This window comes from Calypte anna, chromosome 9 (assembly GCF_003957555.1).
Source record: "Calypte anna isolate BGI_N300 chromosome 9, bCalAnn1_v1.p, whole genome shotgun sequence".
NCBI classification, from domain to species: Eukaryota; Metazoa; Chordata; class Aves; order Apodiformes; family Trochilidae; genus Calypte; species Calypte anna.
The window spans coordinates 21,577-43,775 of NC_044255.1; positions in this window are offsets into that span (position 1 = coordinate 21,577).

Below are 22,199 nucleotides of genomic sequence, written 5' to 3' on the forward strand. Positions count from 1 at the left end.
TCCCTGGTCTGAAGTTGTATTGCCTCAGTAAGCAGGATTAGAGCAAGAGAATTAAATGTGCAATTTGCCACAACTACAGTGGAGAATGAGGGTATTTTGAAATTACCATTTGGAGTGGTTCCTGATGTTGCAGCATTGCTTCTCAGCAGGTAAGAAATTAATTCTTTGTCCTCCTCCCTCTTACCTATGTATTTTTGTTCACATAATGTAAAATTAAAAAAAAAAACCAACACCCCAGACAAACAAGAAGCAAAAATCCTAAGAACAGAATGCTCTCTAGCTTTTCTGCTGAAAATCTCCTAAAACATCAACATGAGCCCATTAAAACACACAAATCAAAATACATTTTAGTAACTTTCTTCATGACTTGAAAATCAAAATAATCGAGCAAAACTTATTTCCTATGGAAACAGAAAAGGTTTCAAATAATTTAGAACAGAACAAAAAAAGCTCCCAACAGAGGGTTAATTTTAGCATTTAACATAATCCTGGTAAAAAGATGCAAAACTATAAAAAATAGTTTTTAGGAATATTCTTCCTTTAGATACCACTAAAATAAACTGTATGTTCCTTTATTCACATCAGCTGTCTTTCCAAAGTATCAGGTGAAACAATGAGAACCATTTACTGTGAGGAGAAAAGGTTAAGCATTTATCTTAAACCAACAGTCTACTGGGAAACATTCCATCCCATGGAGATGTTTACTGCTGCACATGTTTATAAACATCTCACTCCCAGAAGCTTTGTCACAAGTGACATTGGGATAATTGGGAAATACTTGTTGGCACATCATTAATAAACTGCTTTGTTACATTTTAAGGGCTCTAAATATCAAGAAAGAAAATAAATCAGAGGGTGATGCTGAAGCTACTGAAAACCTTAGTGGAAAATCCAGACTTTTCCAGGAGAATTGGAATATGAAAGGTATTTAGAACCTGGCACTCAGTTTCTGTTGTCAGCTCCAGCCAGGGCTGCAGGGAGCTCAGAGCTTCTCCCAGCTCTGCAGCCAACAGATCAAAGCAGCTGCTGGTGTCAGGCTGAGCTCCTGGAGCTGCCAGCAGTGGTTATGCTGCAGCCAAAGCCTCTCCCAGGCTCTTTCCACCAGTGCTGAATCAAGTGCCCCCCAGTTATTCATCTGTTAAGTCCGGTACACGAGGAGCCACTTAGCTCAAAGTCTAATTTATAATGCAGACAGCAGTGAAAGTGACTCTGGCATTAAAGGTCACTGCCATTTGTACATTTTGAAGCAAATGAGATGGACCCCACAGAGATAGTCAAGAGGCACTCACTGTGATGCTGAGCAGTTTAGTTTGTTGGGTTGAATGAGTAACTCCTCTGTCCCTCAGCTCCAAGTGACTGCTGCCCATCCTGCTCCAGCAGGCTGAAATCCAGTAGAAACCATTACACTAGATACATCTGAGATCTTCTTGTTTTGATCCTAGAAAAATGACAGACAGAAGTTTTTTATTTTCATATAAGAGGAGCAGACAAGCTGGAGCAGTGGGCTGGCATCCCCCATCAGCAGGGGAACTCCTGGGCTGGGAAAAGCAGCTGGGATTCTGCTTACAGCTCTCTGGACCAAATTATTAGTTGTGTTGCACCCTTACTAGTGAACAGACTCATAAGAAAGAAAAATAACAGGTTAAGAAAAGAAGCAAGCTCAGTCCAAATAGTTCAGTGATTCTGGAGATAAGCTGCATTTTTTTTTTCCCTTTGTACTTTACATTTCAGATATAAACAAGAGCAGTTACTGGGCAGGGCTGTTGTCAAAGCATTCTCCCTAGTTTTATTTCTATCCTCTGGAGCTATTTCCAGTGTGTATTAAAATAACATGAGTGTGCTTGCAGCATCAGCTCTGATCTCCAACTACTGCTGTTCTCAGGTCTAAAAATAATTCAAGTTTATTTATGGCATTGTTTTGACTGCAAAACTGCTGATGTCAACCAACAACAGAGGAAGAGAATGAATGACCAGGCTCAGCTGCTTTTCAACCACTGACAAGGAAATTTGACAAGACTGATGTTAATCAGGATGATTCTGCAAGAGAGCCTCTGGAATGTACTGGCATTTCAATTTTATTAAGCAATAATAAACAGCTTCTATCAACAATATGTTTCTGTATGACAGCAGCATTCTCACAAGTGTGCACATGCCACTGCTTGGTTATTTTCTCACCAGGCTGCTTTGGATGTAAAGCTTTCAGACCTTGCACTTGCACAGCAGAACTGCCAAGGATATGGAATGCCATTTCCCTCCCACACTTGACAAGCCTGGGTTTATCCTATGTCTTCAATTTTTGTGTAGCCATCAAAAAATGTAAGAATTTAATTTTTTTTAGGATACAAAATTTCCTCAAGAATTCAGTGGCCATATTCTCCTTCTGAACATAAATAGTAGTATCACTTTCTGTGGAAAAGACTTTTCATTCTGATTATAAAACCTTTATTATTTTCATTTTTAGTTTTGATGTGTAACTTTTGCCTTTCTGCCATACCTGGAACTGTGGAGCATTTTTCCAATTCTACAAGTGAATTGTGGCTGATTCATCCCTGACTCATTTTGCTAAAGTTCTTAAATATAACCAGAGAATCAGGCCTAACTTCAAGCAATTGATTTTCTTTTTTCATGTAGATAGAAAACCCTCTAAGACTGTTATGGCACAATTTAGGCTGAAAATAGAGCACAATGAAATCCAGCTACTCAGTTCATTTTGTGAACCTGAGTAAAGCCAAATGTTGTCTTACCCAAATGAGAATAAAGCCAAGATGCTTGTCCTGGGAGTCCTAAAATGGTGACTTCCATTTGTACAGTAACTTTATGATTCATTACACTCTTGTGAAGCTTTTAATTTGTCTCTGACCTGAGATAAAATATCAGAAAGTCTCAGCACTTAGCTTTGAAGCAGATTTTTTTTCTAAATAGTGCCATCATGATCTGAACCAAAGTCACAGTACCTCCAAACAAGATGTCAAACTGAATCTTCCATCATATGAACTCCCATATAGCTGTAGCATTGCTCTTCAGTTCCTCTGTGTCATCCTCTTGGGACAATCGGATTGGAAAATCAAGGAAGCTCCTTCACACCTGAAATTCACAATTTCATATTTAAGATAATGTCATAAAAAGCTTATGCATAACTTTTTGCTGGTTCTGCAGAGCAGAGTCTGTCTCTAGTATCAGATTTTGAAATACTATTGGAAAACTCTTCCCTCAAAGGAACCCCAAATCTCTCCTACCAAGATGTTGGGTGAGGAGAGTATTTGCACAAGGACACACAAGAGGATTCAGAATACTGTTACTTACCGATGTGTTTGAGCAAGCTAAAGAAGAGTAAACTCACAACATTTCACCAACTTTACATACAAGAAACATCCATATTGGTAAGAAATCCTTTAATAACAGTGAAGAAGCCTGTTCACTGATCAATGAAAGGGTACAGGAATACCTGTCTACAATTTGAAATGTATTTGCTAACTTCAACATGAGACCTCAGCCCTTTCCAGTACTATCTGTTTCCTAGCTTCATGCTCCTTAATTTCTCTATTAGAAGAGAGAGATGACAATTTACCTTTCTGTTATGTCTTCAAACATTTGCCTTATTTGGGTGTTCTCTGTAAAGAAACTGTATTATACATTTGATTAATCAGCTTCCATTTTCTTTGGACTTTCTCCAGTTGTAATGTGTTTTTAGATGAGCAGACAGTTCTCAAGACAGAGAAAATACTTGGCTTCATGCAGAAGGAAATAGAGCATCTCTATTCATGTCCTAGGATCCTTCCTCAACACTGGGTTTTATTTTGAACATTGCTAAGCGATGGAATGGTTTTGTTAAATTATCACAGCCTGAAGATGTCATTCAGGAGGATTACATCATGGGGAACTTTGGTTTTGTTACACAATATAAAAAGGGACCTGTTGAACTTCTCTGCAGTGACTTTATCTTCTCTGAGTTCTGCGTTTCTGCCACCATCATCTGTTGACCCTAGAAAACCTCTGGCAGGCTTCCTGTGCCTAATGTGCTCCAAGGTTCATTCTTGTTCTAAGTTCACTTTGCTTGTGTTTCCTACAAATATTTTGGGGTTTTCTCTGTTTTTATTTTGCTTGTTTTATTTTGGCTTCTAAACCTCCAAAAGAATAGGCTGGGTTTTTTTGTTTGGTTGGGTTTTTTTCATCTTTAATGCATGCACATAGTTGCCCACCATACTAAACCACAGTCCTGCACAGGAGAGATCCTGTCAGAGCAATGAATAATTGTCCTCCTGCTCACCAAATGACTGATCAATAGAATCCTTACTTCCATTTCTTTCCTGGCTTCCTCCTTAGTGGACTTTTCTGCAACTGAAAAAACTAACAAACAAAAAAACAAAACAAAACAAAACAAAAACCAACAAACAAAAAACAACCCAGGTTTTTTTTTTCTAAAGCAGCACTAAATGTGGAATGCACAAATATTCATTAGCATCTTGCTTTGGCCTCCTGCTGCTACTTGGAAAGCTGCACTGAGCCTGTGGCAGAAACTTTGCATGCAATACATTAATCATGAGGGAAGATTTGCTGAGGAACCAGGTAAAAACTTTACTAATATTTGTGCCTTTCAAGACCAGGGAACAACAACTGCACTTCAGCAAACTTGTTAAAACAGAGTTTTTTCTAAGAGAGCTCACTATTCCAATGCATCACAGCACACTGATTCCCAAGGTTACCATAAAAGAGGCAAAGGGGATAACTCACTGCCATGTTATTTGCTGGGCAAACAGGAGCACTTGTAGAGGTTTCACACAGGTTTGCATCCTGGAGATGGTTCAGACTCTGGGCTGAGACCCAGGATGATAGGGGAGGTCCCAAGCCCCAGCCCAAGTTTTGTTTGCACTGGAGAAGAAGAAAAAGAAAAGAGTCAGTGGCAAGGTACTGCCTAAAAGAGGCTGCTCTGTCCTGCTCCATGTAGCAAATGCAAGTCTTGCACATGCTGCTACTTTATTTTCATTTTTTCAGATGTACTTTTCCAGTTCTGCAGTTTCTTGCTGCTGTTTTACACTGCCTTGTATCTCTTCTCCTCAGAGATATGAGTACTTTGGTTTCTTACATTTAATTTCCAATATATTTGGAAAATGTCTATGTGTCCATCTGCACTGTTTAATGTCACAGATTGAAGTAATAGTTTCAATTTTATAATCTAATTATCAGAGAAAATTGGTGGCATGGCTTGTCCCTTTATTGTTTTATTCTAGGTTTAATGGCAAAATGCTACAGACTTAAATAAAACAACAAATTAGACATTTAAATACAATAATCCATAAATAATGTGCACCAGCCACACTTGAAGAGAACAGTGTGAGTGGATGAGAGAGAATCATAAGGAAACTATTTTTTTTTTTTGGTAAAAAAAAGACAATTTGTTTTAAATACTTTGGTCATTTAGATTCATGGCATACTAAAATCTCAGATTTTCAACTCCCCTTATACTTTCCTGTTCATGTTATGACATCAGATGGTCAATTCTCTTGTCTCACTGCAAAAAATAAAAGGGCAGTAAATTTTGAGCAATAAAACTATTATCTTCTAGCTGAGTTCACATAAAGGAGAAGAAAGAATCAATGACACTCCATCCCCAGAAAACTAGTGGTGGGAGAATTATCCCTTTTTGAAAAAGAACTACTTCAAATTTTTTTGTTCAGTGACCTGAGTTAGTGTATTGAGCAGCTCCAGCTCAGATACAGAGTTCAGATATAATCCCAAATTAAAAATATTGTGCTCACAAAGGTAAGCACTGAGTTGCTACCTTCAATCTGACTGAAAAACTGCCTGAAAGCCTAGACACCTGCTGAAATACTCTTAAGACTTCTATGGTTGTTTCAGCCTCCTATTTTTAAATTCATCTAATAATTTACTCAACAGAAAAATTTGAAGAGTGTAGATCTAAGAAATTTAATTTCTTAAAGGCAATAAAACCTCCATGTGTTTCTTTGCAAATCAGTATAGTCTGTGAGGATGTTGCAGTTAATGTATTTCAGTCACAAAAAGTAGTGTGTGATGGAGGCAGACAAAAGGAGGAGTTTCTGTTGAGTCCTATTTAAATATAAAAGCACAAGAGTTTTTAAACAGATTCCATTTAAATCCTGGTAAACTGCTGGTTATGCATACTTCAGTTCTTATCTGGGTGGTGCTTTTCCAGCACATCTTATGCACCAGGGTACTGCTGCCCCAGACCCCTTTATACATTATGTTCATAATCTTCATAGAATCACAGAATTGGCTGGGTTGGAAGGGACCCCAGAGCTCATCAAGTCCAACCCTTGATCCACTCCCCCCGTGGTTCCCAGCCCATGGCACTCAGTGCCACATCCAGGCTCTTTGGAAAGATCTCCAGACACGGAGAATCCACTACTTCCCTGGGCAGCCCATTCCAATGGCTGATCACCCTCTCCAGAAAGAAATTCTTTCTAATCTCCAACCTAAACCTCCCCTGGCACAACTTGAGACCCTGCCCTCTTGTCTTGCTGAGAGTTGCCTGGGAAAAGAGACCAACCCCCCCCGGCTCCAACCTCCTTTCAGGGAGTTGGAGAGAGTGATGAGGTCTCCCCTGAGCCTCCTCTTCTCCAGCCTCAACACCCCCAGCTCCCTCAGCCTCTCCTCATAGGATCTGTGCTTGAGTCCCTTCACCAGCCTGGTTGCCCTCCTTTGGACCTGCTCCAGAACCTCGATATCCTTCCTAAACCGAGGGGCCCAAAACTGGACACAGGACTCAAGCTGTGGCCTCAGCAGGGCTGAGCACAGGGGCAGAATCCCTTCCCTGGACCTGCTGGCCACGCTGCTCCTGAGCCAGCCCAGGATGCCATTGGCCTTCTTGGCCACCTGGGCACACTGCTGCCTCCTGTTCAGCTTCCTGGCAATCCAGACTCCCAGCTCCCTTCCTTGCTGTGTTTGGAACACTGGGCCCTCCTTCCCAGGATGTCTTATGGCTGCCCATTTTTCAACAGGATTAATCCCACCTGGTAAGTTATGTAAACCAGTTTCTTTTCCCAGTTAGTCATAACTTACGTACCTCATAATGGCACAGAAAGTCTGACTTAAACAGTGGGTTTTTTTCCTTGCTTTTTGGGTTGCATAAGTCTGAATACCATTGTCCAACTAATATCAGTGGGAGCTGCAGTTTGTACATTTAAAAGCAGCAAAAAAAGCCAGCAAAAAAACCTATAAATCTCAGTGAGTTTCTGAACATGTAGATGGATGTTGCCTTTACTCACTCTTAGGTTCTGCACTTGTGAGAGGTGGATTACACCACACTTGGTCATCCAGCACCCAGAAAACAGACCTGTGCCAGGACAGAGAAAGGCATCACAGAAAAGACATTCATTAGTAGCAATTTTTTCTTCCCACCAGGGTTGGAATCATCACTAGTAAATGGGCCACAAATTGAAAAATTAGCATTAATAGCTCTGTTGATTTTGTGACTTAATGAAGCATATGCACAACTATGCTTGATTATAATGAATAATATATTATTTGTGCAGTAGCACCAGTTCAGCATTTCGTACAGATGACCTGACTTGAAAACTTGAGTTTATCATGTTAATGATGTGTTATAAACTCAGATGGCATTGGTGCTGCATGTTCCTCCTTCTCTGTCCGAGAAAAGTTAAATTCATGGACATACTTACATTACACAAACCATATGGCAGTGAACGTGGGACCTTCTGGGTAAAAAGTGGAAGAATTTGCCTGCTTTTGGGAACCTTGGAGACCTCTGGGTAGAGAAACTGCACCATAACTTCTCTGCAGCCCCATAATCCTCTCTGTTCCTGTGATGAGACATAAACAACAGAAACTGAATTTTCAATGCCTTTTTTTTCTAAGTATTTAGTTTCTCCAGTGGAAATTTTGGGGAAAGTATGTGGTGTGAGCCAGGCAGCCCATGCCATACTAGTTTCCAATACAGATGTCAACCATGCAGGCCTTCACTCTCTCCTCATCCTGTACAGAATAGTGCACAGAACCTGATCCAGTTATCTGGGTGCTACCAGCAAAAGGAATAAATAATGAAGAAGAAATAAGAAATGTGATTTTTCAAAAATCTTTCATCTTAGCTGGTGTAAGAATCCCCTAACCTTCTGAGGTTTCTATCCTGAGTATGTTCATTACACTTTGGAGATTCTTTTAACTGAATCAGCTAGGAAATGACCTTTTCTGGTCCCTTCCTGTGAATAAAACATAGATTAAGTTCTAAGGCATGTGAACAAAATATGCATAAACTAATTATTTCAAGAAAAAAAGGTAGCTTTATTCCCTCAGGTCTTGGAAGAAAGAAATCCAGTCTGGTTTGGAAACTGTCTTATCCCACAAAATAACTTCAAAACGGTTTTTGCATGATTAAAAAAGAAGTTATTTTCCTTGAGCTGTTTTTCCTTGCCAAATTTTATTTCTCATTGCCTGGTACTGATCATCATCAGAAGTTTATGAGCATTTACAGCATTGTTGCTTATGATAGTAGATATTACATCCATTTCTAGCCATAACAAATGGGCCTCAAAATAGGGGTTTTTTTCTGTTTTTCTACAAAATAAACTGTTGTCTCCTTTCCATTTCCTTCCTGATGATTCTCAGGCTGCCAAATATCATTCTTCTTGGTTTGCACAATAACATCACTCTGTCAGGAGAAATATCATTATATGGCCACCGGAAAAAGCAGTATGAACAAAACCAGCCTGGAAAAGGAAGACTGCTCTCCTTCCAGTCTTGTGGGACTTGGGACACGCACTGGGAGTCAGCAGCAGGAGGGATTTTTGTGGCACACTGGACACCAGGAGTGTCCCACCTGAAATCCTAAATGTCCTGTCCAGTTTTGTGACCTTCAGGACTGTTTGTAGGGCTGACACTCTGTCCTGCAGAGTGTGTCTTATCATCACATTAAATTAATTAAATTGATTTCCACGTTCCTGATGTATCTTTGCGCAGCAACCCACAAAAGCCCAAGGATGAAACCTTCTTAAGACTGGGAGAAATTTTCTCTTGTAAGATTTAGGAAGCAAAAAAGTGGTTATTATGACACTGAAATCTGCATAAAGAGGGCTTTCCAAAATCACCATTTTGTTTAGCATTCAAATACAGCAACAAACTCTTTTGTTTGCTTCCTTGGTAATTTGAAAAAGACAAATTCAGGCCATTTTTTTTGGCCTAGCAGAATTGACAACATAAGCTGCTTCTCCAGGGTGACTACAACAGCACATTATGATGTTTGAAAAATACAAATCTGACACAATCTCTCAAAGCTACAAAACAACCTGACAAAACCACAGCTGAAACCTCATGTCTCACAACCCTTCTCACTCAGAACCTGAAGCTTCTCACTCAGACCTTTGAAAGAAGCTCTCAGCTGGCAAAGGGCCCAAAAACACTCATGCTCTCTCATCGATGCTCTCTTGTCTCTGAAGTTGACTAATTACCATTGCCCAGGAGAAATTCAAATAAAAGATTGTCCTTTATCACTTCTCTGCTCCTCTAATAAAATTTTTTCATGGTCACATGTATTCTTAATAAAAAAATCATACCTACTCTTCCTGTTTTGCAAATAAGGAAAACTGCATTTACACCATTTTCTTTGTAAAATGTTTTGTCTTAACAGAAGTAACACATAATGGTAATAGAAGCAAAGGCAGCAATATTTAATGTCTTACTTTAGTCTCTGTATTAGGGAATAACATCAAACTGCATGTGCCTCTATATCCTTATGCTCACTACACAATTGTGGATGTTTTGCATTATGTGAAATTATTTGATATCCTGGAAGAAAATCATAATATCATTAAGAATCATAGAATCATAGAATTGGCTGGGTTGGAAGGGACCTCAGAAATCATCAAGTCCAACCCTTGATCCACTCCCCCTGTGGTTCCCAGCCCACGGCACTCAGTGCCACATCCAGGCTCTTTGGAAAGATCTCCAGACACGGAGAATCCACTCCTTCCCTGGGCAGCCCATTCCAATGCCTAATCACCCTCTCCAGAAAGAAATTCTTTCTCATCTCCAACCTAAACCTCCCCTGGCACAACTTGAGACCCTGCCCTCTTGTCTTGCTGAGAGTTGCCTGGGAAAAGAGACCAACCCCCCCCCGGCTCCAACCTCCTTTCAGGGAGTTGGAGAGAGTGATGAGGTCTCCCCTGAGCCTCCTCTTCTCCAGCCTCAACACCCCCAGCTCCCTCAGCCTCACCTCACAGCACTTGTGCTGGATCCCTTCACAGCCTCCTTGCTCTTCTCTGGACCTGCTCCAGCACCTCAAGCTCCTTCCTGAACTTCCTGAGGGGCCCAGAACTGGACACAGGACTCAAGCTGTGGCCTCACCAGGGCTGAGCACAGGGGCAGAATCCCTTCCCTGGACCTGCTGGCCACGCTGCTCCTGAGCCAGCCCAGGATGCCATTGGCCTTCTTGGCCACCTGGGCACACTGCTGCCTCCTGTTCAGCTTCCTGGCAATCCAGACTCCCAGCTCCCTTTCTGCCTGGCTGCTCTCAGCCACTCTGTGCCCAGCCTGGAGCTCCCCATGGGGTTGTTGTGGCCAAAGTGCAGGACCCGGCACTTGGCCTTCTTGAACCTCATCCCCTTGGAATCAGCCCAACTCTCGGGTCTGTCCAGGTCCCTCTGCAGAGCCCTCCTGCCTTCCAGCTGATCCACACTCCCCCCCAGCTTAGTGTCATCTGCACATTTGCTGATGATGGACTCAATCCCCTCATCTCAATCATCCATAAAGATATTAAACAGAACCGGGCCCAACACTGATCCCTGGGGGACACCAGGGACCGGCCACCAACTGGATGAAGTTGGTATCTGGAGTAACAAAATATTCAATCTGATCTTATTACATGTATTTCACCCTAAATTGTAACTTTCTTTTTAGAATACATTTTTTCTAGGTCTCCTGTTATGCCAAGGTTGCCTTCCTTTAAGTAGATATAGGTGGAGTGATCAACAGAAGGAAAACTTCCCTATAAAAATATACCAGCCCATTATCTCACCTATCCAGGTGTATTACTCATATTGCTTTCTGCAGATACCTCCACCTCCCTGAAAAAAGATGAGAAATTAGTCTGTGACTTACATTTCACTGCACTTGTGTGTGTTCATGCCTCCACTTCTACTCTCTGGGCAGCTTCCACGTTGCAGGAGGGATTGGTGATTTCTCAGTTACCAGTGGAGCAGGGAGCTCGTTCTGATGGGCCCTTTGGAAATTACAGTAATACCAACAATTAATAACCTTGCAGCAATCAGTGATTCATCCTTTTCCCTGCTGTCTACAGGTGTTGCCTGGCATGAGATGAGACACTTCCTGCAACTCTTCTGTCTTGCTCAACACGTGAGAGGCCACCAGCTTTCCTGAGATGAGCAGCTGTGTGCCCTTTCCCCAGCAGCAATAAGTGTCACAGCCCAAACTGCTGTAACAATATAAATAATGTCATTTCCCTGCTCGAATTGAAGCCATTTTTGTTTAAAATGGATGATTAGAGAGCACATTGCATGTGACTTCGCACCCCCAGCAGCAGGGCAGCAAGGGGGAGAGCAATGTCTTCACCCAGGCAGGCTCCAGCATCACAAATCTCTCCATAGCCTCAGGCCTCTCCTGTATTTTTCCTTTCTGCTTCCTGCTCCCTTATCTTTTCCTCCTGCTTCAGTTTCCTGACATCCTGATATAAAGCCCAAGTACAGCACTGAGTATTTCTCTGGGTATTTCTGCACACAACCTCCTTGTCTCCTGTGCTCCACCTGTGACTATGGAAACAGCCTCCTGTGATCTTACCCTTCTGTGATGAATAAATTTGGTTTGTTTGCAGCTTATGTTTTTCACTGCTGTCAGAACCATTAGCATTTTCTGGAAAAAAAAATTTCAAAAAAACAACAACAAAAAAAACCCCACCCTTCCTTCGTCGTGGCTCAACTTAAATGACTGTTATTTGTTGAAAGTAAGATGAGTTATTGTTCAGATCTGCACAGCTCTTGAATAGCACAACAAAGTAGTCATCAAAACAGACCTTACTGCAAAAAAAAAATAAAAATAGTGTTGGAACATTCACACACCAGCATAATTGGAAGCAGTCCTCATTATCCAAGCAAACTTTAAAAAAGAGTAATTGTGTTAAAATAATAAGTCAACTGTCAGAAGTTTTCCCAAATGTGGTGTGTATGTGGTGACTGATTCAGTGTTCTTTTTTTGGAACAGCTTTCACTACAATTTAGTAATGTATTTCTCCCTCTCAATGACTAGACTGAATCCAGATAGTGATTGTACTTCTCTAAACAGAAACTTAAGTCTCTAAGAGCAGTGTGAAAAGAACACTGGAGAACTCTCAGTTATAAAGGGGAAACTTCTTAAAAGGCTGAGAGAAGGAATTAAAGGAATAGAAATCAACACAGACCAAATTCGTATTCACACAGTTGCTTTGAGACACAAGCACAGCATTTACATGCTGGTTTTCCATCTCTGTGGCAGGTTGAACATCTTCAGCTCCAGTAGCAATGAGCAGCAGAATGAAGGCAAAGCTTACCAGCTAATTGACCTGAGTAATTACCTGTGCCTGGCTGGGCACTCTTAAGAGCACATTAACATCCTCATTAGTTTTCTGTACACATCCCCTGATAAACACAGTCTTTGCCTCCATTTTCATGTATGTCTGGCCCAGATACATTCTTTCCCAAGCCCCTGGTACTGGTATTTAATATTGGTTTTGGCTGGCTAACTTGAAAAATGTTCTTTTCACTTTCTATCCTTACAAACAGATTTGTTTTACAGCAACTTCAGGATTACTATTTACCTGTTTATATATTTACCTGTCTTTGATGCACAAGCTAGATTGCTAGAAATAAAAACTTGGATTTTTTGTTCCTCAGTATTCTATGCTGGTGATCCTATAAGATCTATAAACTATTTAGCTGTTACCTGAATGTTACAGGGGCAAAATGGTTTTTCCACTGATTGCATTGATTTATTGTTTTTTGCTAGCTCATTTGACTGTACAAACATTTAGCTGAAATGATACATTAAAAAGTATTGCCACAGTTACTTGATTCTGTATACATCAAGACGTAAGTGTATGCCTTCTCTGAGTCCAGAAATGCAATTCACAGAAAAATTCTTTGTTTTGTAGCCTTCCCATAGACAAAGGCTCCAACTATCAAAAATGAAAGAAAAAGAGGAAAATGAATGATAAAAATTATTTTGGATTTCATATTGCCTTTGGCCCAACAGGATCTTTTGAATTGAAAGGAAATGGTTATTGTCCTACTGCTCCCTTCAAAACAATGAAGTTTTTGCACACTGCACTGAATATCAGTCTCACAAACCACTAGAAACCCCAATTACTCACTGTGGTATTGCTGAAGAGCTAATAAAGGATAAATGGTGCACACTAAGAGTGACTCATCCCAAAGCTTCTTTTTGAAACACACAGCCAATAAAACCTATTGGAAAACACAGCATTATGTCATACTGAGAGATCCCTCCCAACTGCTGAAAATCACAGAGGATGGTAGGTGTTGGAAGGGACCTCGAGACATCATCAGACCATCACTGTTTGACATATAAACAGCACTATGTGACATATAAACTTCTGAGCATTTCATGAGTTGTCCCAGATCTAGCAACACAACCACACTGCCTTTCTTATTACTTGTGCTGGCTGCACCTCTGGTCAGCTCTGAAACCTTGACCCCATCCTGGGTGCTGAGTTTTCGGCACATCCGTCCCAAAATGTCACATCCAGGGAAATTTCACATCAAACTGTAGAGCAGCTGCCCTGCACATCTGTCAAGTGCCAGATGTGTGTCCTGGGTTGGGCCAGGATAAAGGTGATTTTCTGTCTTGTACTTTTGCTTTCAGCTCAGTCTCTTGTAAGTAGCTGCACTTGCTGAAATGAACAGCAAGTTTCTCAGGCAGTGTCTGGGACTGATCCCACTCCATGGTTATAGTTACAGCTGGAGACTGGTGTGCAGAGCCAACGACACTGCTCAGCTCTGATGAGAACATTTTACCATCCAGAAGGGTAAAGAGGTCCAACCTGTAGCCCTGCTTTGGGGAGGAAGGGACAAGATAGATGCCAGAACTGACCAAACAGAGGATTCCATCCCATACACCTCATCCTCAGTATAAATTTGAGGCATCACGAGGGCCAAGCCATGATTTCCTGCTTCCAGCTTCCAGCTCCTGCCCTTCCTGCCTTTCCTGCTTCCCTTCCTTCACCCGGCATCCTGGGAGGATTCCATCCCTTCCTCTGCCTCTGCTCCTGATCCATTCCAGCCTGAATCTGGGTGTTCCTGCCTCCAGCTCCCAACTGCTGCTGACTCCAGGATTCCAGCCTGGACTTTCCCAGGGCTGCCCTGCAGCCTCTGTGCTGATGTGAGAGTTATTGGGGGAATGGGGGGAGGAACCTGGGATCAATTTTCCTGTCTATTTGTATAGATTGAGTCATTTTTCCTATTTATCATCACTGTTTCATTCAAGCTGTGTAGTTCAGTTCCCAACCCATCAGTCTCTTTCCCTTATTCTCTCTCCTTTCTTTATCAAGGAGGAGAGAGAGATTAATAGAGAGTGTCTGTTACTCGGTTTAATTGCCAGGCAGTGTTAAACCCTGACAATGTGGCTTTCTTTCTTCCCTGGACACCCTCTTACTTTGTTCATGTTGTCTATCTGGTCCCTGCCAGACATGGACCTTCCCTGCCATCCTCTGGTTTTGACCTCTCGTATCACCAGGCAGCCCAGAGCTTGCTCAGATTGCACTTTATACTTTTGGAACTCCTTCCCCAGATATATTGTTGTTGTTGTTCAAAGTCCTCTAGAGAGAAGTTTTAATTCGGTTCCTTACTGGAGTAACTTCCCCTCAGAAAAGAGGCATTACAGTTTATGACCCTTGGGAACTAAAAGTTTATTGCAAAGAAGACATTTCACTGATGTTTTCAGTTCTGAGGAAAGACTGACTGTGCCAAAAAACTTGTCTTTTTTGTCTAATTATTTACAATACCAGATATTGCCTCCCCACAAGCCCCTTTTTTTTTTTTTTTTTTTTTGCTTATACCTTCTATGATTATGCTATGGCAACACCATTTTTCTGAGAAAGGTGAGAGCTTTTTTGGAAGGAAGTACTGAGATTACTTTGGAGATGTAAAACTTTTGCACTCTGAAAAGAATGCTTCTGAACATGGTGATTTAAACCCACCCTAAAACTCAGGAAGCACTATGTTCTTTAAGAATAAATCTGTAGGCTCTGCTATAAAACACAATGTCAGAACTATAGCAATTAGGAACTACACACAAAGAACATCTATGAGTTTCTGATGCCAAAGATAACTCCATAAATGATTGTTCAAACACTATTTTTTTCCCCTCTTAATCATTTTCAACATATTTTATCAGCTGGCCATATATGTGTGTTTTTATATGATATCACATATACCTAGACAAAACCTATGTGGCAAGCTAACAGAGCATGCACAGCATGTCTTGACAGAAAAAACTAAAATAACCCAAATAAACTAGGCCAGCCTGAACTTCCCCTCTTATTGTGTGCTTGCTTTACATCCTCTGGCTATATGCCTTTATAACTGTGACTAGACATCACATTAAAAATTCTGAGTGAACATCCCTGAATTCCAATGAATGATTAATAGCAAAAAAGTTGCCTATAGAAGAGGCTGATTATTCTTTTCATGGGGAATTTAAAAGCCAGACAAACACCCAGGAACTACAAAGCAGAAACATCAAGAGCATGTTTGTGACTAGTTTTTCTTTAATCTATTTCAAGAGCTCTGGGAGTTTTGCTGGAAACAGGAAAGGGAGTAGCAGTATATTAGAGGAAGATAGACTAGATAAAAAGTTTAAGTCTTGCAAATACAGCAAATAGTGTGGCCTGCTAATACAGCTCCTTGGGGTTTTTACCTTCTGAAATTGCAGATGTTATTTTCTCTCCTAAGGATTCACTGCATTAAATATACTGCATGACAGTAAGAGTTTTAGCTTAAAAAAGGAGGTTGCTGGAAGTGGTCAAGTGGAAAGTGAATCCTCTGTTGCAGCTGCCAAGCAGGTACCACAGGCTCAACATTTTTATCATTTGAGAAACTATTATTTGAGATATAGATATGTATCAGATATCTCCTGTTCCTGCTGGGCTTCCTCTGCATCACCTATTTCCTTTAGTGGACTCTCAGGTAAAACCAGTCAAGAGAACAACAAAGAAGGCAAATTTCTGTATCAACAGCTGCTTTTAAGAATGAACTAGAATAACATCCTAGCTTCTTACAGCAAGAAGACACCCAAGCAGAAATCACACACATTAATGGATGGATAAGTTATCAATTATTTCATAGCAAAAGCAGCTTATGAGAAATTGAGACAGTCATGCTTGTCTAAATAATCTATCCTTATTCTAAAAGGATGAAGCACTTAAATCCCATGTTGTTTTAAAAAAGTGTAGTCCTTTCCCCTTTGTAGGGTGAGGAATACCATCAAACTGGCATGCAAAACCTTTGGTAAACTGGAGAAACACTTAAAACTATGGGGGCTAAAAGCATTAAGCATCTCATCCTATAATCTATTTGCCAAGCTTCTGCTGACAGCTCCCATGCAAGCAGAAGAGGGACTTATGATGTTAAAAATAGTGGCCCCAAGTATGGCAGAATGACAGCTGCCTTTGCTACTCGTGGAGCATGGATTGCTCACCTGTGCAGCAGGTGGCTCTCTGGTTAAGATCCACAATTTCCTGTTTCCATTGGGTTAACTCCATTCCTAACTCCTATTCACCTTGCTCTGGATTCACTGGTTTCAACCAGAATGTTCATCTCTGCCCAGCAAAGACCAAACCCCCCCCAGGGCATCTGGGTGCTGGGAGAGGAAAGGAGAGAGAGCAGCTGCCCTTAGCGACTGCTCTAGCACCAAAGGTGGCCCCATGGGTTTTCTTCTGCTTATACCTTGAATATGGAGTCTTGGTGACATTCAAGTTTTGGTTGTTCAGACAGCTGCAGCATTGACTGCTTTTCTGAGGAATGAACAGAAAATGAATGCAAATAATTTTGCCCCTCTTGCAGTTTCTCGAGGTAACAATATTAATCAGTTTTGGGTTTTTTTATCAATTTCAAAGAGAAATTTTACTGGGTGTTTTTTTTTTTTTTTTTTGTGGCAGTTTAAAACTTAAAATATTGTTTCCACCATCAGGAAACTATATCATATTACCCAAGACATTGCTTGCCAAGCAAGTTGCAATCTTTTGGAAGAACCTCTGACTAGTGGTCAATGGAAACAGAATAACACCTCGCATGAGTTCACTTTTAACCTTCCTTGCAGACACAAGATTTTTCAACTAACCTTGAGATAGATGAGGGTTTTTAAAGGGCCTACCTGTCGCTGGTCTGACATAAGAGTCACCAAAAAATGACAGGAGAAAGAGAAGACAACTAAAGTCATTCTCACCTCCCACAGCGCTCATTATTTTCTCAGTGAGCAGCACATTTGTCCCTGAGATGCATGACTGTAAAAAAACCCACCACATGCATTGGAATGGAGAGATCATAGAATGATAGAATTGGCTGGGTTGGAAGGGACCTCAGAGATCATCAAGTCCAACCCTTGATCCACTCCCCCTGTGGTTCCCAGCCCATGGCACTCAGTGCCACATCCAGGCTCTTTGGAAAGATCTCCAGACACGGAGAATCCACTCCTTCCCTGGGCAGCCCATTCCAATGCCTGATCACCCTCTCCAGAAAGAAATTCTTTCTCATCTCCAACCTAAACCTCCCCTGGCACAACTTGAGACCCTGCCCTCTTGTCTTGCTGAGAGTTGCCTGGGAAAAGAGACCAACCCCCCCCCTGGCTCCAACCTCCTTTCAGGGAGTTGCAGAGAGTGATGAGGTCTCCCCTGAGCCTCCTCTTCTCCAGCCTCAACACCCCCAGCTCCCTCAGCCTCACCTCACAGCACTTGTGCTGGATCCCTTCACAGCCTCCTTGCTCTTCTCTGGACCTGCTCCAGCACCTCAAGCTCCTTCCTGAACTTCCTGAGGGGCCCAGAACTGGACACAGGACTCAAGCTGTGGCCTCACCAGGGCTGAGCACAGGGGCAGAATCCCTTCCCTGGACCTGCTGGCCACGCTGCTCCTGAGCCAGCCCAGGATGCCATTGGCCTTCTTGGCCACCTGGGCACACTGCTGCCTCCTGTTCAGCTTCCTGGCAATCCAGACTCCCAGCTCCCTTTCTGCCTGGCTGCTCTCAGCCACTCTGTGCCCAGCCTGGAGCTCCCCATGGGGTTGTTGTGGCCAAAGTGCAGGACCCGGCACTTGGCCTTCTTGAACCTCATCCCCTTGGAATCAGCCCAACTCTCAGGTCTGTCCAGGTCCCTCTGCAGAGCCCTCCTGCCTTCCAGCTGATCCACACTCCCCCCAGCTTAGTGTCATCTGCACATTTGCTGATGATGGACTCAATCCCCTCATCTCAATCATCCATAAAGATATTAAACAGAACCGGGCCCAACACTGATCCCTGGGGGACACCACAGCCGCCATTTTGATGCAGCCCCGTTCAGCACCACTCTCTGGGCCCGGCCCTCCAGCCAGTTCCTAACCCAGCACAGGGTGCTCCTGTCCAAGCTGTGGCCTGACAGCTTTTTCAGGAGAATGCTGTGGGAGATGGTGTCAAAGGCTTTGCTGAAGTCCAGGCAGACCACATCCACAGCCTTCCCCTCATCCCCCAGGCAGTCACCTGATGACAAAAGGAGCTCAGGTTGGTCAGACAGGACCTGCCCTTCCTAACCCTGTGCTGACTGGGTCTGATCCCTTGTCCATCCTGCAGGAGCTGAGTGATAGTCCCCAGGATGAGCTGCTCCATAACCCTGCCAGGCACTGAGGTGAGGCTGACGGGCCTGGAGTTTCCTGGCTCCTCCTTCTGTCCCTTTTTGTGGATTGGAAGATGAAACAGAAACTCTCTGTACCAAGAGCCAAATGCAAAATGAAAAGGGCAAAGATGTCAAAGCCTCCATAATCAGGTAAGGCTGAAAGATATAAACACATCCTTTCAATAGCAGCTGCAAATCTCTATTGACTCAGAAGCATAACAAAAATAAGAGAAAGAAGACCCTGCCAAAAATAACACCCAAAAGTCTTAAGAGGCACAAATTCCAGTCTCTTAACAGCGACATCTCATCTTTTTTTCTGTCATTTTTTTACTTTAGGTAACAAAACACAAAGTACTAGCTAATTAAAAAAAAAAAAAAAAAAAAAAAAAGGGGGGGTTTCAAACTGAATCCAGCTCTATTTATAGAAGAAATAAATTGTCAGGTGAGCAAAGCAAGCCACATACACCCAGTATTTCCAAATGCAGGCACAACTACAGTGTGCACTTTGTCACTGGATTATTTCATTAGGAAAGTAAAACTATAAACCAGTTGTTCTGCACTGGCCTCCTGCAAATATAATGCCCCTAGAATCTGTAAAGCTTTCCAAATTGGCTGCAATACCCTGAACCAGCCTTGCTCAGCTGTTCCCAGGGCTTTTGGCAAGCCTCTCATCCCAGGAGCCAGCTCCTGGGGAGTAGATGCTCCAGCACTTCAGCAAGAGGATGGATGAGTAGCAGCACTTCCTAATGGATCCCAGTCATTTCCAGGCCCTCTTTGGCATTTTAGCACTGTAGGAATTTATCAGTTATCATTTATCTTTCCCACAGTGGGCTTAATCATACACAGTCCAGCAGACTACATATTAAACATCATTTTATCTGCTTGCTTGTGCCCAAAGGAAATGAAGTGAGCTTCTCCATGCTCACCTTTCCATGAGAAATTTTGCAAAGTAGGATGTAACTTTGAGACATGGCATAGTTTGTTGCTAATGGTTTTCTTGCAATCTGAATAGGTGCACAGAAATCAGATGGAGTTCCCAAAACATTAAACTGGGAACTATGTTTTGAAAGCCAGGGATTTTCTTCAAACAGATCACAGGATGCAAAAGGCAAGCAGAAAGAACTTTGTGGTCCAACAGTGTTTTGAGCCAGAAGTGAATTCATTCACAATATTTCTGAACATTTCCTGACATACACAGCCAGAATTTATATTCCATAATAAAATAATAGTATTGAATAATATATTAAAAAAATAACAGACTGCAAAACTTCTTAAAATTTTGATCTCTATTTCTTTAGTAGTTTGACTACCAAAATGCATAGCTCAGCCTAAGTGCAAGCCATAGATGATGATGAGAAATTTTTTATTCCCTTTGGCCTCTACTCCTCAAATGTCATTCACAGTACTTGTGCTAAACTCTATCAGCAGGACCAGCATTAAAACAACTCAAGTGGCCTTTCCTCACTCCTGGAAAATCTCATGCAGAATCATTTTAATAAAACCTGCTCTTATTTAGAAAGTGCAGGAGATTTGCTCTAATAAACAAAGCACAAGCATTAGGCAGGACTAAATTCACTGAAACCTTTTCCATTTCCTCTAAGCACTGAATAAATGGCATGTCTAATGTGTGCAAATTGAAGGATAAACTAGCTGGTTCCAGTTTGGATTATTATTAGTGGAAATCTTTCACTGCGTAATTGGTTTTCTGCCCTATATGGGGTTCCAGAAGTAGTTTGGCTGTTGACCTGTCTTTTCTAAATCATGCAATATGTATGTATATATAAAAAAGAAAATTAATATTCTGTTTTTGTGGACTTCTCAAGGCTGGACTGAGCCTCATAATAATATGTGGTGGGTTTTTAGCAGAACATAGCAAACTAACAGATCATATTAAATTAAATAAAGCATAATTTAGTAAGTTACATCATAAAACAGAATATTAGGAACACAGTGGTTTACTTGAAATCACAAAACTGTAGCACAATATAGGTCAGAAATCTCCTGGACTGACACAGTGCTCAAAGTGGGGCCCACTCAGAGAAAGTTACAGCAATTTACAGCAGCCTTGAGCAATTTGTTTTGATTCATTCAATCAGACTACAGAAAAAAAATTGGGACCAGGAGGAAAAGTGAATCTGAAAGCAAGGGAGCTCTTTCATGCATTCATCAGGATACTCCCAATGGCTGCTTCAATTACAGTAAACAATTTTAGTTGGAAATAGAAGATGATTTTTCAGTGGACATCATTGTTAGATTCTATTATATTAAGATGAAAAAAAAATATATATTCATAGCTAGTAAAAATGAAATTAAGCCTTTAAGCAAAACAATAAATGTTGTCATTTATGAGATGGAGCTGGTGATACTGTGGCCTCTTTCACCTGAAATGTTGTCCTCTACTTCACTGTGGAGTAGATACAGTCAGGCAGATGCTCATAGAACATGCACAGAAAGGATAAAACCCTTTCTCAGCACAAACCACATTTGTGCTGCAGTCACAGAGGGTCCCCAAGAGTCTCATTCAGAAATCTTCAATCAGAATTTAACCATGAACTTTTTAAACCAATTTTCATTACCTTATTTATATATAACCACAGAATTTGAGAGAAGATTGAGCTTGTTCATATTCTTCACAAAAACCCTAGGGAAATTGTCTTCTAGAAATGATTCTCAGTTAAAGAAGCAGAACAAAACTGTGTTGATGAAATGCAATAAAATAAAAAAGTTGATATTTCAATAAGGAATTCCATTTTTCTATTCCATTACTCATTTGTTTGATGGCTTGATTCCTAAATATGTACCACCAGCACAGAGGAATACTGCAAAGCTCCTTGCATCCTTTTGGTACTCTCGTGGGTTTTGTTACTCTACCTCTGGCCAGAGCTGGTGCAGGTGAAGAACAGACCTTTTGAGGCAAGAAGAAGTTACAGATACTGACAATAATCATAACTGCTCGGGAAACTTCAGAAAGCTGCCACATTTAGCTTCAATGGGGACCCAGCATGGAAGTAATGATGAAAAAAAATAGCCAGTTACCATCACTATTATGTTTTGGAATACTCTTTGTTCATTATTCTTTATTTAAATGTCTAATGCCAGAATCAAGACCTCACTCCTATCCTCCATAAATTACAAATTATTTTAAAAAGTGACATTTTTTGTTAATTATCTTCACAGTGGTGCTCAGGCATCATTACCATGTAAGATGCTGCTAAAAGTGTGCTATCAAAAATACTCTTATTTTGCACAGTTCTTAGTGCAGTAAGCAAAATTGTTAATTATTCTGCAAAAGCCAAATTGTTTACTACTGCTTCTTCCAAGTAAATGCAGAAATTTAGTTTCTGCC